Source organism: Bombina bombina, chromosome 4 (genome assembly GCF_027579735.1).
Source record: "Bombina bombina isolate aBomBom1 chromosome 4, aBomBom1.pri, whole genome shotgun sequence".
NCBI classification, from domain to species: Eukaryota; Metazoa; Chordata; class Amphibia; order Anura; family Bombinatoridae; genus Bombina; species Bombina bombina.
Window position 1 is genome coordinate 196,868,413 of NC_069502.1, and position 17,491 is coordinate 196,885,903.

Consider the following 17,491-nt stretch of genomic DNA (forward strand, 5'->3'; position numbering starts at 1 on the left):
AAGGCACAGTACCGTTTTTTAAGATTGTTATTTTTTTCACTAAATAAAGTGTTTTTATGCTTGTTTGTGGTCATTACTAGCCTGTTCAACATGTCTGACATTGAGGAAAGTCAATGTTCAATATGTTTAGAAGCCATTGTGGTACCTCCACTTAGAATGTGTCCCTCATGCACTGAAAGATCTATAAATGGTAAAGAACATATTTTAGCTACTAAAAGTATGTCGCAGGATGATTCTCAGTCAGAAGAGAATCAGATTATGCCATCTAATTCTCCCCAAGTGTCACAACCATTAACGCCCGCACAAGCGACGCCAAGTACTTCTAGTGCGTCTAATTCTTTCACCCAGCAAGATATGGCTGCAGTTATGAATACTACCCTCACAGAGGTTTTATCTAAGCTGCCTGGGTTGCAGGGGAAGTGCAGCAGGTCTGGTGTGAGAACAAACGCTGAGCCCTCTGACGCTTTATTAGCTATATCAGATGTACCCTCACAATGTTCTGAAGTGAGGGATTTGCTGGATGAGGGAGAGATTTCTGACTTAGGAAATATGTTCCCTCAGACAGATTCAGATATGACAGATTTTAAATTTAAACTAGAACACCTCCGCTTATTGCTCAGGGAGGTTTTAGCGACACTGGATGATTGTGACCCTATTGTAGTTCCAGAGAAATTGTGTAAAATGGACAGATTCCTAGAGGTTCCTGCCTACACTGATGTTTTTCCGGTCCCTAAGAGGATTTCGGAAATTGTTACTAAGGAGTGGGATAGACCAGGTATTCCGTTCACTCCCCCCTCCTACTTTTAAGAAAATGTTTCCCATATCAGATGCCATACGGGACTCATGGCAGATGTCCCTAAGGTAGAGGGAGCTATTTCTACCCTGGCTAAGTGTACAACTATACGTATTGAGGACAGTTGTGCTTTTAAAGATCCTATGGATAAAGAAATTAGAGGGTCTCCTGAAGAAAATATTTGTTCATCAAGGTTTTCTTCTCCAACCTATAGCGTGCATTGTTCCTGTAACTATTGCAGCTTCCTTTTGGTTCGAGGCTCTGGAAGAGGCTCTTCAGGTTGAGACTAAATTGGAGGATATTCTGGATAGAATTAGGGCTCTCAAGCTAGCTAATTCTTTCATTACAGATGCCGCTTTTCAGTTGGCTAAATTAGCGGCGAAGAATTCAGAATTTGCCATTTTAGCGCATAGAGCGTTATGGCTTAAATCCTGGTCTGCTAATGTGTCATCTAAGGCTAAGCTTTTAGCCATCCCTTTCAAGGGTAAGACCCTATTCAGGCCTGAACTGAAAGAGATCATTTCAGACATCACTGGAGGGAAAGGCCATGCCCTTCCTCAGGATAAGATGAATAAGATGAGGACCAAACAAAATAATTTTTGTTCCTTTCGAAACTTCAAAGGTGGTCCCTCTTCCTCTTCCCCTGCCGCAAAGCAAGAGGGGAATCTTGCTCAATCCAAGTCAGTCTGGAGACCTAACCAGACTTGGAACAAGGGTAAACAGGCCAAGAAGCCCTCTGCTGCCACCAAGACAGCATGAAAGGGGTAGCCCCTGATCCGGGACGGGATCTAGTAGGGGGCAGACTTTCTCTCTTTGCTCAGGCTTGGGCAAGAGATGTTCAGGACTCCTGGGCTTTAGAAATAGTAACCCAGTGGTACCTTCTAGATTTCAATGATTCTCCCCCAAGGGGGAGATTCCATCTTTCTCAATTGTCTGTAAACCAGACAAAAAGAGAGGCATTCTTACGCTGTGTAGAAGAAGTATATTCCATGGGAGTGATCTGCCCAGTTCTGGAAACAGAACAGGAGCAAGGGTTCTACTCCAATCTGTTTGTGGTTCCCAAAAAAGAGGGAACTTTCAGACCAATTTTGGATCTCAAGATCCTAAACAAATTCCTCAGAGTCCCATCCTTCAAGATGGAGACCATTCGGACTATTTTGCCAATGATCCAGGAGGGTCAATATATGACCACCGTGGACTTAAAGGATGCGTATCTACACATTCCTATCCACAAAGATCATCACCAGTTCCTCAGGTTGCCTTTCTGGACAAGCATTACCAGTTTGTGGCTCTTCCCTTCGGGTTGGCCATGGCTCCCAGAATTTTCACAAAGGTGCTAGGGTCCCTTCTGGCGGTTCTAAGGCCGCGGGGCATAGCTGTGGCGCCTTATCTGGATGATATTTTAATCCAGGCGTCAACTTACCAACTAGCCAAGTCTCACACGGACATCGTGTTGGCTTTTCTAAGATCTCACAGGTGGATGTGAACGTAAAAAAGAGTTCACTTATCCCTCTCACAAGAGTTCCATTCCTGGGAACTCTGATAGATTCGGTGGACATGAATTTTTTTCTGACGGAGGTCAGGAAATCAAAGATTTTATCCATCTGCTGAGCTCTTCATTCCATTCCTCGGCCGTCAGTGGCTCAATGTATGGAGGTAATCAGTTTAATGGTAGCGGCAATGGACATAGTTCAGTTTGCTTGCTGGCATCTCAGACCACTGCAACTTTGCATGCTCAAACAGTGGAATGGGGATTATGCAGATTTATCTCCTCAGATAAATCTGGATCAAGAGACCAGAAACTCTCTTCTGTTGTTGTTGTCATAGGATCATCTGTCCAAGGGAATGTGTTTCCGCAGGCCAGCATGGGTCATAGTGATGACGGACGCCAGCCTATTGGGCTGGGGTGCAGTCTGGAATTCCCTGAAAGCTCAGGGTTTGTGGACTCAGGAGGAAGCTCTCCTCCCGATAAATATTCTAGAACTGAGAGTGATATTCAACGCGCTTCAGGCGTGGCCTCAGCTGAAGTCAGCCAGATTCCTAAGATTTCAGAGGGACAATATCACGACTGTACCATATATCAATCATCAGGGGGGAACAAAGAGTTCTCTAGCGATGATAGAGGTTACCAAAATAATTTGATGGGCAGAGACTCACTCTTGCCATCTGCCAGCAATCTATATCCCAGGAGTGGAGAACTGGGAAGCGGCTTTTCATCCGGGGGAGTGGGAACTCCATCCGGAGGTGTTTGCACAATTGATTCAGCAATGGGGCACACCAGAATTGGATCTGATGGCGTCTTGTCAGAATGCCAAACTTCCTCGTTACGGGTCCAGGTCAAGGGATCCCCAGGCAGTATTGATAGATGCTCTGGCAGTACCCTGGTCGTTCAACCTGGCTTATGTGTTTCCACCATTTCCTCTCCTTCCTCGTTTGATTGCCAGAATCAAACAGGAGAGAGCTTCTGTGATTTTGATAGCACCTGTGTGGCCAAGCACGACTTGGTATGCAGACCTGGTGGACATGTCATCTCTTCCACCTTGGTCTCTGCCACTGAGACAGGACCTTCTGCTTCAAGGTCCGTTCCAGCATCCAAATCTAGTTTCTCTGCGACTGACTGCTTGGAGATTGAACGCTTGATCTTATCCAAGCGGTGGTTCTCTGAGTCGGTCATAGATACCTTGATTCAGGCTCAAAAGCCTGTCACTAGGAAAATTTATCATAAGATATGGCGTAAATATCTTTATTGGTGCGAATCCAAAGGCTACTCATGGAGTAAGATCAGGATTCCTAGGATTTTGTCCTTTCTCCGAGAAGGATGGAGAAGGGGCTATCAGCTAGTTCCTTAAAGGGACAGATATCTGCTTTATCAGTTCTACTGCACAAACATCTGGCAGATGTTCCAGACGTTCAGTCTTTCTGTCAGGCTTTAGTTAGAATCAAGCCTGTGTTTAAACCTGTTGCTCCGCCATGGAGTTTGAATTTAGTTCTTAAAGTTCTTCAAGGGGTTCCGTTTGAACCTATGCATTCCATAGATATTAAGCTTCTATCTTGGAAAGTTCTGTTTTTAGTTGCTATCTCTTCGGCTCGAAGAGTTTCTAAACTATCTGCATTACAATGTGACCCGCCTTATCTTGTTTTCCATGCTGATAAGGTGGTTCTGCGTACCAAACCTGTATTTCTTCCTAAGGTTGTTTCTAATAAGAATATTAATCAGGAAATTGTTGTTCCTTCTCTGTGTCCTAATCTTTCCTCTAAGAAGGAGCGTCTATTGCAAAACTTGGACGTGGTTCGTGCTTTAAAGTTTTACTTGCAAGCGATCAAAGAATTTCGTCAAACATCTTCTTTGTTTGTTGTCTATTCTGGAAAACGTAGAGGTCAAAAAGCTACGGCTACCTCTTTTGCCTTTTGGCTAAAAAGCATCATCCGTTTGACATACGAGACTGCTGGACAGCAGCCTCCTGAAAGAATTACAGCTCACTCTACTAGAGCGGTGGCTTCCACATGGGCTTTTAAAAATGATGCTTCTGTTGAACAGATTTGTAAGGCTGCGACTTGGTCTTCGCTTCATACCTTTTCCAAATTTTACAAATTTGATACCTTTGCTTCTTCGGAGGCTGTTTTTGGGAGAAAAGTTCTTCAAGCAGAGGTGCCTTCTGTTTAACCATCTGTCTTGTCCCTCCCGTTCATCCATGTCCTGTAGCTTTGGTATTGTATCCCACAAGTAATGGATGAATCCGTGGACTCATCTTACCTTTATAGAAGAAAACTAAATTTATGCTTACCTGATAAATTGATTTCTTCTATGGTAAGACAAGTCCACGGCCCGCCCTGTGATTTTAAGACAGATTAAATTTTTTGATTTAAACTCAGTCACCTCTGCACCTTGTACTTTCTCCTTTTCCTTCCTGTACCTTCGGTCGAATGACTGGGGGGTGGAGCTAAGGGAGGAGCTTTATAGACAGCTCTGCTGTGGTGCTCTTTGCCACTTCCTGTAGGGAAGGATAATATCCCACAAGTAATGGATGAATCCGTGGACTTGTCTTACCATAGAAGAAATCAATTTATCAGGTAAGCATACATTTAGTTATGTTACCTATAAAATTCTTAAGCTCACTAGAGTGCTCTGTGAACAATTATTCTTTAGCTACTGACAGCTGCATGTTGAAGAAAAAAAAACAGCCATTTAACTTCATAAGTGCCAATGTCACAAATGATTTACTGTGATCTCATGAGATACCAGTGATAGGGATTTCATAGCAAATTTCCTTAAACTGAAGAGGGAAATAACATGAGTATGACTGCACATGCCAGATGCACGCTCCCTTGCAAGTCCTGGGAGTAGCATCCTGATTGGCTGCTTAAAGTCCCTATACAATGAGATGTGGCTACTGAGGACATTTTGAGGTAAAACATCTTTCTTTCTTTTTTTTACATAGAAATGTTCAAGTGATATTTTCTAGTCACCTTTTTATGGCTATGCTGCATCACTTTCAAATAACTGAACATTTGGGTATCATGTCCCTCATTCTTTCTGCAGATTTTCAACTCTTCAAATATTCTGTAACAGTCATCACCTAGTCTGTAAACTCCCAGTAAACAGTGTTTTCAAATTGTTTTGTACCTTCAGTTTTGTACCTACCAGTTGTCCTAGGAATGTACATATAGATGTACATAGTGTACCATGCCTTTCTACATTGGCTCCTTTTTGGGATATAGGTGAGTTCCAAAAGTTTGTGAGAGGTTGTGGCCATGGCTGGTAGTGGCTCTGGCTTGAAATTAGTTTATTTTATAAAAAACTGGAGCATAAATAAATGTGGAGCAGGGGGTATAGCTTGTGATAATCTTGCTAAAAATTGTGGGCTCTGGCTTATACTTTCTTTCATACAGGTGGTGAGGTCCATGATCCATTACTCTTGGGAATTACTCTTCTCTACCACTAGGAGGAGGCAAAGATTCCCAAGCCTCAAGAGCTCTATAAAACCCCTCCCACCTCACACATACCTTAGTCTTTACCTCTGCTGGAGGTGGTGTAAGAGTGAAGATGTGCATTTGATTCTTAAGAGAGAGGGGTTTTCAGTCTATATTGAGGCCCGGTTTCCCCTCAGAGTACATTACTTGTTAGAGGGATGTATATGGGGTATGGTTTGTGATTTTGTTTTCATTTCAATGGAAATTTTTCTTAAACCCTTTATTTTTGGTCTCAGGGACTTGTCCTTTGCTTCCCTTTATGGATCTACATTATACTCCTATTCCATAACCTCTGCTGATATGTTTCAGTACTGGTTTGGCTGTCTGTTACTTGTTTGCTAGTGGACAAGTGTCTATTGGTAAGTATCTTTTTAGTAACATCTAGACACTCATATAGCTACGTTTTGGGCACTTGTTTATACATTATGGAACTGCGACAGATATTTTTTCACTATTCCCTTGCTGTTATGTATGCATAATTTTTTTTTTTTTGGCGATCCTATCACGCACCAGTCTCCGATTAACGTGTGTCTGGGTCTTGCACATTGGGTTAATGCTTGTCGGGTTAGTGAACGTCCCTTTAGTTTTTCTGTAGTTTATTTGCGCGTTGGCTGGCTTACGCATGTCGGGTTAGCTCACGTTTGTTCTTGGGGGTTTTTGTGCGCAAAATCCCCTTTTTTAGTAGTCATTTTTTTCGTGCATACTAGGAGCGTTATCTGCCCTCAGATTTAATGTTATTTTCTCCTGCTTTGTTTTGCAGATCGGCTTAGCACCCATTGTACCTAGGAGCCTATTGTTAAAAAGCTACTTAGGAGGTGGTAAGTGTTTTTTTATTTCTCAATAGCTTTTTAGGGGTGTTATAGTGTTTATTGCATTGCTTTGCCATATGCTATAATGGGTCAGCTTGATTCTGTTCCTAAATCTACCCAAGAAACAGAGGCCTCTAGTTATGAAAGTCTGGTGGACCTGATCCGCCAGTGCGGATAAGGTCTGCCAGACTTCGCTGAATACAGTGAGCAATACGCTCGCCATAATTCATCATTGCACCAGCAGCCCACAAGAGCTGCTGGTGCAACGCCGCCCCCTGCAGACTCGCGGCCAATTGGCCGCCAGCAGGGGGGTGTCAATCAACCCGATCATACTCGATCGGGTTGTATTGTTGCAATGTCTGTCCGCCTGCTCAGAGCAGACGGACAGGCTATGGAGCAGCGGTCTTTGTGACCGCTGCTTCATAACTGCTGTTTCTGGCGAGTCTGATGACTTGCCAGAAACACGGTGCATCAAGCTCCATATGGAGCTTGATACATATGCCCCAGAGTCTTCTTAGCACCTTTCTACCATTATTAGGTGTGCTTATCGTAGAGAGCTGACGTGCCTTCGCCAGCTCATTTATGTGGCTCATGTTTAGATTTGTTAATGCAATCAGACCAATCTTATGCTGTTTCTCTGGGTACTAATGCACCTACTGTTTGTTCATTACAGGATAATGCTGATGTGGTGTCACCTACCGTGAAAAATATTATCAAGACTGCCGTTTCTGAGCCATTGGCGGCTCTCCTGCCTTCAAACAAGCTTAAAAGGTCAGTTCTACAAGTGCTATGTGCCCTGAGACTAGGAATACTGTTTTGTCTTCAGAGGGTGAAGTTTCCTTTGGGGATGAGGACGCCTTATCTGATGTTAAACCTGATATTTCCTCTTTGTTGAACATATTTGTTCTCTTTGAAAGGAGGTCTTAATTACTTTAGGGGTTAAAGATTCTAAAGTTTCTGATGATACACCTTGTAATCATTTAAAATCAGTTTTTAAGACTGTTGTTAATCTCCCTGAGGTTTTCGCTGTACCTGATACTTTCTCTGACATGGTTTCTAGGAAATAGTATAAGCCAGGTAATTATTTTACTCATTCTGCAACGTTTAAAAAGTTATATCCTTTACCTACTGCTAATTTAGATTTATGGGAAACAGTTCCTAAGGTGGATGGGGCCATTTCGACTCTGGCTAGAGGGACTAGTATTACTTTGGAAGACCCTTTAAACAGAAAGAAAGAGTCAATTCATGGAAGGGGCCTTTTACATGCAGGTTATATTATCAGGCCAGCTATTTCTATTGCTGATGTAGCTGCTGCTTCTATTTACTGGTTGTCTAGTCTTTCAGAACAATATTCAGATGACTCTGGTGTGCAAATCTTTTGAGTTTGCTTAAGAGTGCCAATTCTTTTATTTGTGATGCTGTTTTTGTTATTATGAAGATTAATGTAAAAAGCATGTCTTTAGCAGTCCTTGCCAGGAGAGCTTTGTGGCTTAGATCCTGGTCTGCTGATATGGTGTCTAAATCTAGATTATCATCTCTTTCCTTTCAGGGAAAGAAGTTATTTGGTTCTGTTTTAGATTCTATTATTTCTACTGTTACTGGAGGGAAAGGGGCTTTTCTACCTCAGGACAGAAAGCCTAGAGGGAAATTCAAAGTTTCTAATTGTTTTCGTTCCTTTCGTCAGAATAAGGAACAGAAAGCTGACTCCTCTGCTCAAAAGCATGGTTCCTCTGGTTCAGTCTGGAGACCTACTGCTAACTGGAACAAGTCAAAGCAGGGTAAGAAATGTATCCATACTACCAAAACTTGGTAGTATTGGTTTGGTTTCATTCTGTTCCAGACCCCTGGATTTGTAGTATTATTTCTCAGGTATATCAAATAGGATTCAAAACAAGGCCTCTAAGAGGGAGTTTTTTCTGTGCAATGATCCAAGGAATCCTTTAAAAGCTCAAGCTTTTCTTCAGTCTGTCTCATATCTGGAAGATATGGGAGTGATTTTCCCAGTTCTTTTGCAGGAACAGGGGATGGAAATTCAATTTAAATATCTTCATTGTTACAAAGAAGGAAGGTCCTTTCAGACCAGTCCAAGATCTAAATCCTCTGAACAGGTTTGTAAGGATTCCATCATTCAGAATCAAAACTATTCAGACTATTCTGCCTTTTGTTCAGGGAGGTCAGTGTATGTCTACAATAGTTTTAAAGGATGCTTACCTTCATGTTCCCATTCACAGAGATCATTACCAGTTTCTGAAGTTTTCCTTTCTGGACAGGCATTTTCAGTATATTGCTCTACCATTTGGTGTTGCTACAGCTTTAGAATATTCACAAAGTTTCTGGGTGCCCTTTTGTGTGTGATCAGGTCTCAGGGTATTGCATTGTTTCCATACCTGGATGACTTCTTGGTTCAAGCTTCATCTTTTCCTTTAGCAGTATCTCACACCAACCAACTCTTGTTGTTTCTTCAACAGCATGGTTGGAGTATCAATTTTCCAAAGAGTTATTTGATTCCTTAGACAAAGGTAACTTTCTTGGGTTTCCATATAGATTCAGTATCCATGAGACTTTCTCTAACAGAGCAGAGATGGTTAAAATTGGTGTCAGCTTGTCTGAACCTTCAGTCTCTCTCTTTGCCTTCAGTGGCTCTGTGTGTGGAAGTCCTAGGTCTCATGATTATAGCCTTAGATGCAATTCCATTTGCTCAATTGATGCTCTGTCAATGGGGCAGGGATTATACTCAACTGTCTCGAAGGATATTTTTGGATCTAACTCTCTAACTTGGTGGCAGGATTATCAGTTTATTATTCATGGGGCTTCATTTGCTCATTCTACCTGGACTGTGATCACTACTGAAGCAAGTCTTTCAGGTTGCGGAGCTGTTTGGTTGTCTCTACCAATCAGAACTCCATGGAACTCCATGCAATTTTCAGAGTCCTTTAATCTTGGCCTCTGTTGAAGAGGGAGTCTCATCTCGGTTTCTAGACAGACAACGTCACAGCATTAGCTTATCTCAACCATCAGGCGGGAATTTGCAGTTCCCTGGCAATGATGGAGTTGTCTCGGATTCTCTTATGGGCAGAAACCAATTCTTGTCTAGTCTCTGCAAGTGATATTCCAGGAGTGAACAAATGGGAGGCAGACTTTCTCAGTCATCAATCTCTACATTCAGATGAGTGGTTTCTTCACCAGAATGTGTTCAATCAGACTATGGATCTGTGGGGGGTCTCCAAAAGGTAGATTTGAAGGCCTCTCATTTTAACAACAAACTTCCCAAATACTTTGCGAGGTCCAAGAATCCTCAGGCAGAGTTAGTGGATGCTCTAGTTGTTCTTTGTCCTTATTAGTCTGCTTATCTGTTTCGACCTCTGATTCTCCTTTTTTCTTTAGCACATCTTTTTCCCCTCCTCCTTTAATAGCTCTTATTCACCCCAATATAAAAAAAAAACATAGCCTAAACTAAACTACCAATAGCCCTTAAAAGGGCCTTTTGCGGGGCATTGCCCCAAAGAAATCAGCTCTTTTACCTGTAAAAAAAATACAAACAACCCCCCAACAGTAAAACCCACCACCCACACAACCAACCCCCCAAATAAAATCTTACCTAAAAAACCTAAGCTCCCCATGGCCCTGAAAAGGGCATTTGGATGGACATTGTCCTTAAAAGGTTATTTAGCTCTATTGCTGCCCAAACCCTAATCTAAAACTAAAACCCACCCAATAAACCCTTAAAAAAACTAACACTAACCCCCGAAGATCCACTTACAGTTTTGAAGACCGCACATCCATCCTAAACGAAGCCAGGAGAAGTCCTCAGCAAAGCAGCAAGAAGTCCTCAATGAACCGGGAGAAGTCTTCATCCAAGCCGGCAGAAGTAGTCCTCCAGATGGGCAGAAGTCTTCATCCAGACAGCATCTTCTATCTTCATCCATCTATTGGAACAGCCAATAGAATGCAAGCTCAATCCTATTGGCTGATTTGTTCAGCCAATAGGATTGAAGCTCAATACTACTGGCTGATTGCATCAGCCAATAGGATTTTTTCACCTTTAATTCCGATTGGCTGATAGAATTCTATCAGCCAATCGAAATTAAAGGGACGCCATCTTGGATGACATCATTTAAAGGAAGCTTCATTCGTCTTTAGTCGTCGGAAGAAGAGGAAGCTCCGCGCCGGATGTCTTGAAGATGACCTGCTCCTCGCCGGATGGATGAAGATAGAAGATGCCGTCTGGATGAAGACTTCTGCCCATCTGGAGGACCACTTCTGCTGGCTTGGATGAAGTTGCTTCGTTGAGGACTTCTTGCCGCTTCGCTGAGGACTTCTCCCAAATTCGTTTAGGATGGGTGTCCGGTCTTCAAAACTGTAAGTGGATCTTCGGGGGTTAGTGTTAGGTTTTATTTAAGGGTTTATTGGGTGGGTTTTAGTTTTAGATTAGGGTTTGGGCAGCAATAGAGCTAAATTTAGGTAATTATAGCAATTTTTATTTAGAATTATATTTATTTTAATTATATTTAAGTTAGGGGGTGTTAGGGTTAGACTTAGGTTTAGGGGTTAATAAATTTAGTATAGTGGCGGCTACATTGGGGGCGGCAGATTAGGGGTTAATAATATTTAACTAGTGTTTGCGAGGCGGGAGTGCAGCGGTTTAGGGGTTAATATGTTTATTCTAGTGGCAGCGATGTCCGGAGCAGCAGATTAGGGGTTAATAATTTTATTTAATGTGTTTGCAATGCGGGAGGGCCTCGGTTTAGGGGTTAAAGGGACATTAAACCCACATTTTTCTTCCATGATTCAGATGGAGAATAGCATTTTAAACAACTTTCTAATTTACTTCTATTATCTAATTTACTTCATTATCTTGATATCCTTTCCTGAAAAGCATATCTAGATAGGCTCAGTAGCTTCTGATTGGTGGCTGCACATAGATGCCTCATTTGATTGGTTTACCCATGTGCACTGTTATTACTTTAACAAAAGATATCTAAAGAATGAAGCATATTAGATAATAGAAGTAAATTGGAATGTTGTTTAAAATTGTATTTTCTATCTGAATGATGAAAGAATTTTTTTGGGTTTAATATCCCTTTAACCCCTTAATGACAACTGACGTACCAGGTACGTCCTGCAAAAACTAGCAGTTAGTGACAATGGACGTACCTGGTACGTCAGTTGTTTAAGAGAGTGCTGGAAGCGATCGCAATTGCTTCCAGCAGCTCTCAGGGTATTGCAGTGATGCCTCGATATGGAGGCATCCTGCAATACCTTTTAACAAGCCTCCGATGCAGAGAGAGCCACTCTGGGGCCCTCTCTGCACCGGTATCAATGGTGCAGTGTTCCGGGGGGAAGGGAAGCAAAGAGGCGGCAGCGTGCGGGCGCGCGCGTGCACGTTGGGCGCACGCGTGCACGTGGGGGCCGCGCGAGTGCACGTGGGGCGCGCGCGCATATTAGCCACTGACACCAATGAAAAAAAAAAAAGTTCAAAACATAAAAAAAAAAATATATATATATAAAAGGATCTGGGGGGGGGGGGTTGGGGGTATTGAGGGGGGGGCTGCTACACTACAGAAAAGTTTATAAATATTTTTGGGGGCAAAATTTATAAATATTTTTGGGGGCAAATTGGGTACTGGCAGACAGCTGCCAGTACCCAAGATGGCGGCAATTAAGTAGCAGGGAGGGTTATAGAGCTGTTTGGTGGGGGATCAGGGAGGTTGGGGGCTAAGGCAGGGCTCCATTACAGCAGAATACATTTTTTTTAAAAATAAAATAAAAAAAACTCCTTTTATTTAGTACTGGCAGACTTTCTGCCAGTACTTAAGATGGCGGGGACAATTTTGGGGTGGGGGAGGGAAGAGAGCTGTTTGGGAGGGATCAGGGGGTGGGATGTGTCAGGTGGGAGGCTGATCTCTACACTAAAGCTAAAATTAACCCTGCCAGCGCCCTACAAGCTACCTAATTAACTCCTTCACTGCTGGGCATAATTCACGTGTTGTGTGCAGCAGCATTTAGCGGCCTTCTAATTAACAAAAAGCAACGCCAAAGCCATATATGTCTGCTATTTCTGAACAAAGGGGATCCCAGAGAAGCTTTTACAACCATTTGTGCCATAATTGCACAAACTGTTTGTAAATAATTTCAGTGAGAAACCTAAAATTGTGAAAAATTTAAAGGTTTTTTTTATTTGCTCGCATTTGGCGGTGAAATGGTGGCATGAAATATACCAAAATTGGCCTAGATCAATACTTGGAGTTGTCTACTACACTAAACTAAAGCTAAAATTAACCCTACAAGCTCCCTACATGCTCCCTAATTAACCCCTTCACTGCTGGGCATAAAACACGTGTGGTGCGCAGCGGCATTTAGCGGCCTTCTAATTACCAAAAAGCACCCCCAAAGCCATATAAGTCTGCTATTTCTGAACAAAGGCGATCCCAGAGAAGCATTTACAACCATTTGTGCCATAATTGCAGAAGCTGTTTGTAAATAATTTCAGTGGGAAACCTAAAGTTTGTGACAAAATGTGTGAAAAAGTGAAAACATTTTTTAATTTGATCGCATTTGGCGGTGAAACGGTGGCATGAAATATACCAAAATGGGCCTAGATCAATACTTTGGGATGTCTTCTAAAAAAAAAATATATACATTCAATGGATATTCAGGTATTCCTTACAGATATCAGTGTTCCAATGTAACTAGCACTAATTTTGAAAAAAAAGTGGTTTGGAAATAGCGAAGTGCTACTTGTATTTATGGCCCTATAACTTACAATAAAAGCAAAGAACATGTAAACATTGGGTATTTCTAAACTCAGGACAAAATTTAGAAACTATTTAGCATGGGTGTTTTTTAGTGGTTGTAGATGTGTAACAGATTTTGGGGGTCAAAGTTAGAAAAAGTGTGTTTTTTCCATTTTTTCCTCATATTTTATAAAAAAAATTATAGTAAATTAGAAGATATAATGAAAATAATGGTATCTTTAGAAAGTCCATTTAATGGCGAGAAAAAAGGTATATAATATGTGTGGGTACAGTAAATGAGTAAGAGGAAAATTACAGCTGAACACAAACACCACAGAAATGTAAAAATAGCCATTGTCATTAAGGGTAAGAAAATTGAAAAATGGTCCGGTCATTAAGGGGTTAATAGGAAGTTTATGTGTGTTAGTGTACTTTTTAGCACTTTAGTTGTGAGTTTTATGCTACAGCTTTGCAGCGTAAAACTCATAACTACTGACTTTAGATTGCATTTTGAATCTTGCGGGATAGGCTGTACCGCTCACTTTTTGGCCTCCCAGAAAAAGCTTGTAATATCGGCGCTTTGGAAGTCCCATTGAAAAAAGACTTTACGCAAACTGCTTAAGTTAATTTGCATTAAGGCCAAAAAAGTGTGCGGGACAGCTGTACCTACAAGACTCGTAATTGCAGCGGTAGTGAAAAAGCAGCGTTATAACCCGAAACTCTGATTTTTTACTCATAACGCAAAACTCGTAAACTAGCCGTATGTTTTGCAAATCCAGAGCAGACCAGAGGTGAACTCACTGCATATATTTACCTGGCTTCCTACTCAGTGACCAATAGGAGGCCGCATGTAAATAAGCTGATTTCTATTATCTAATCAGTGCCAGAAAATCATTAGCCTAGATTCAATATATACCCATCTGTGAATCTAATATCGCCCTGAAAAAAGTCGATTCAACATCCCAACTAGAAAATGGCAGAATTCATAAAGATTGCACCTGCCCCTTGTCCCAGCCACAAGCTGTGAGACGCATCTGTCTTGTAGCCATTCATCTCTTAAGTTCAACTATGAAGTATAATGGTATCATAAAAACACGTTCTGGATATTACTCCAAATGCAGATATGAGGTTTAAATGATGTGCTATAATAATAGAAACACCTTTATATTATAAAAACGTTTTTATATTATTTGAAAATAAACAATGAAAGGGACAAACAATATAAAAAGAGAATCCTAGAAAGTATCATATTCCTCTTCTGCTCACATGTTCACATCAAAAAATACAAAACAACAAACTCACAATAACATTTAATAAAAAAAGTTTAACATGTTACTCAGATCAGACATCAGGGCATAGCTAAATGCTTATTGAATACTGTAAATTTGAGCTTTTGGAGCCTTTCACATCTAAATAGTGTACATTTGAACTTTAATAAACTTTTCCTGCCTTTAGTAGTGAGTAATCCAAATGCATAAAATAACTGGCTCTCATGATTTACTTTTTCTTTGGTTACATATCTTTTGATTGAAGTTCCATCTAAAATCCCTTGATATGCCTGTTTATTATAGTTGTTTAATTTGTTTATTGTTAATGTAACTAGATTTTGCTTGTAAATTGTTTACTAGTTTGAGAGGGTTTACGTAGAATAAAAAAATACAAATGAAAGTATCTCAGCTTTGTAAAGAAGCATATACAGTATATATATATATATATATATATATATATATATATATATATAGAGAGAGAGAGAGAGAGAGAGAGAGAGAGAGAGAGAGAGCAAATGAGGATGGTAGAAGCACTCCTGGTAAATTGTAAAGGCCCAAAACCGGCCCGCACTCCAAGTGTAATACAAATCAGCAAAGTAAGGGAGTCACTCACAGGGTTTTGTAGTGAAGATCAAAGTCTTTATTGAAGTTTCGGGGTTGCCCCCGTTTTCAATATAGGCATACAAAAACAGACAAGTACTTACCCCCTATATACCCATACTAATCATCTAACACCCGTCAGCTGATTACGGCCGTGACCGGAGTCGCGTGACAACGTTGCCGTGGCAACCGGACGCCAACCGCAAACAGCTGGTGTAATAAAAACAGAAACACAGCTGCTACATATTAACCTGGGCCACGTTAAAGACATAGTGCAGAATCTATTAACATAGGATAGCGGGTGTGTCTTATTAATTAACAACAGGCGTGCTACTTACTAAATACAAAATACAATGCAAGTTCAATTAGTAATCAGTTGGCTACTAGACAATTAAATGCACACAGATTATTTACATAATGTAAGATGAACCGTTATAGAGTCTAACAGGCCCATTTATCAAGCTCTGTATGGAGCTTGAAGGGCCGTGTTTCTGGCGAGTCTTCAGACTCGCCAGAAACACAACTTATGAAGCAGCGGTCTAAAGACCGCTGCTCCATAACCCTGTCCGCCTGCTCTGAACAGGCGGACAGGAATCGCCAGACATCAAAGCGATCGAATACGATCGGGTTGATTGACAGCTCCCTGCTGGCGGCCGATTGGCCGCGAGTCAGCAGGGGGCGGAGTTGCACCAGCAGCTCTTGTGAGCTGCTGGTGCAATGTTAAATGCGGAGAGCGTATTGCTCTCCGCATTTAGCGAGGTCTTGCGGACCTGATCCGCAGTGTCGGATCAGGTCCGCAAGCCCTTTGATAAATGGGCCTGCAAGTATAGACATATACTGTGAGCAAATATGTAAATAAAGGCAGTCAACAACTCATTTAAAGAGTGAAGGGCTGAAAATCATAGGCAGTATGATCCACAATCTTACAATATCTTGGTTACTGAATACAAGAAAAGGCCGAAAAAGAGAGGTAGGCTTAAAGTCAAAATGAAAAAATAGTACTTTAGTGCCCCAACTTCAGTATTTATATAACAGTAACAGCTCCCATGTTCAGTAGGTGAATGTTGTTTGGACGATAGGATGTAAATTTCAATCAGTGTTGGTGAATAATCCTTCTGCCAAAGGAAGAGATATACAATAGTGTAGATTGCTTACAAAGGGTATAGTAATAGAATTATCCTTACCTAGTCAACGCGTTTCGGTCTCACAGTGACCTTTATCGCCTATCTCTCTTTTCTCATTGTTTTGACTTTAAGCCTACCTCTCTTTTCTCATTGTTTTGAAAAACACCTGTTTTATCGTTTGGAAATACAATTTTTTTGCGTTTGGAAATACACTTTTTTATGGACTAATTTAAGTGCTATAGACTCTTTTATTTAAAGACACAACTGTCACTATTTTTATTTTTTATTGTTTGAAATTTAGACTTTTCACATTGCGTCTCTCTGACCATATAGCGCGCACAGCCAGCATTTATTTTCACACACATTTTTTTACTACACTCGTTTTATACACCATCAGCAACACCTTGCTACTCATATTTTTAATTTATTTTTTGGATAACCACCTGTTGAATAAGTGTGATAATCTAATATTGTAGAATGAAAAAGTAAACCATAAAACCAAAGTTCATATATAAGGATATGTTCGTTCTCTTTGGGTTAGTTTCCCTGCTCCTCTGCGTTCCTCCGTATGTTCTCAGAGAAAATGAAACAAAATATGCAACATAGTGTAACTCTGTAACCACTTGAAATGGAGTAGTTGTACTTGTTAATGAGTGATTACTCACATTTGTTGGAGCTTATGACCAAGCTCAGGGAAACGCGCACTCCCACTTTATACTGGTGGGAAAACAGTTACTCTCAGGCAAATCTCTTAAAAGCAAATATTTATTAAAATATATAAAATGCGTCACAAATGCACCCAAATCACCTATAACATAGGGTAAATGAGCAATATTAAGAATAAGATCACTCAAAAGAGCAGTTACAAGTCCTGGATGGGGACGGATGGAAAAGCAGAACCTTAACCGCTAAATCCTCCACCTCGCAATACCAGTAAAGAACGCTCCTCCCCCAGGTGTACAGGCAAGTGTAAAGACGCACAGGAGAGTCTATCATTACAATTCCAACGTACGTTTCACTGGATCAGCTTTTTCAAGGATTGTAACTGAAGGAAAGAAGTTGTTTTTCCTGCAAAGAACAAATCATACTAGGTACCTAGTCCTTTACCCGCGCGTGTCATACGCTAAGTGCGGGTTTCCGCAGGTTCAGTCATCTCTACCATTGCCGGGATCCTGCTGATTCGAAGAGACGC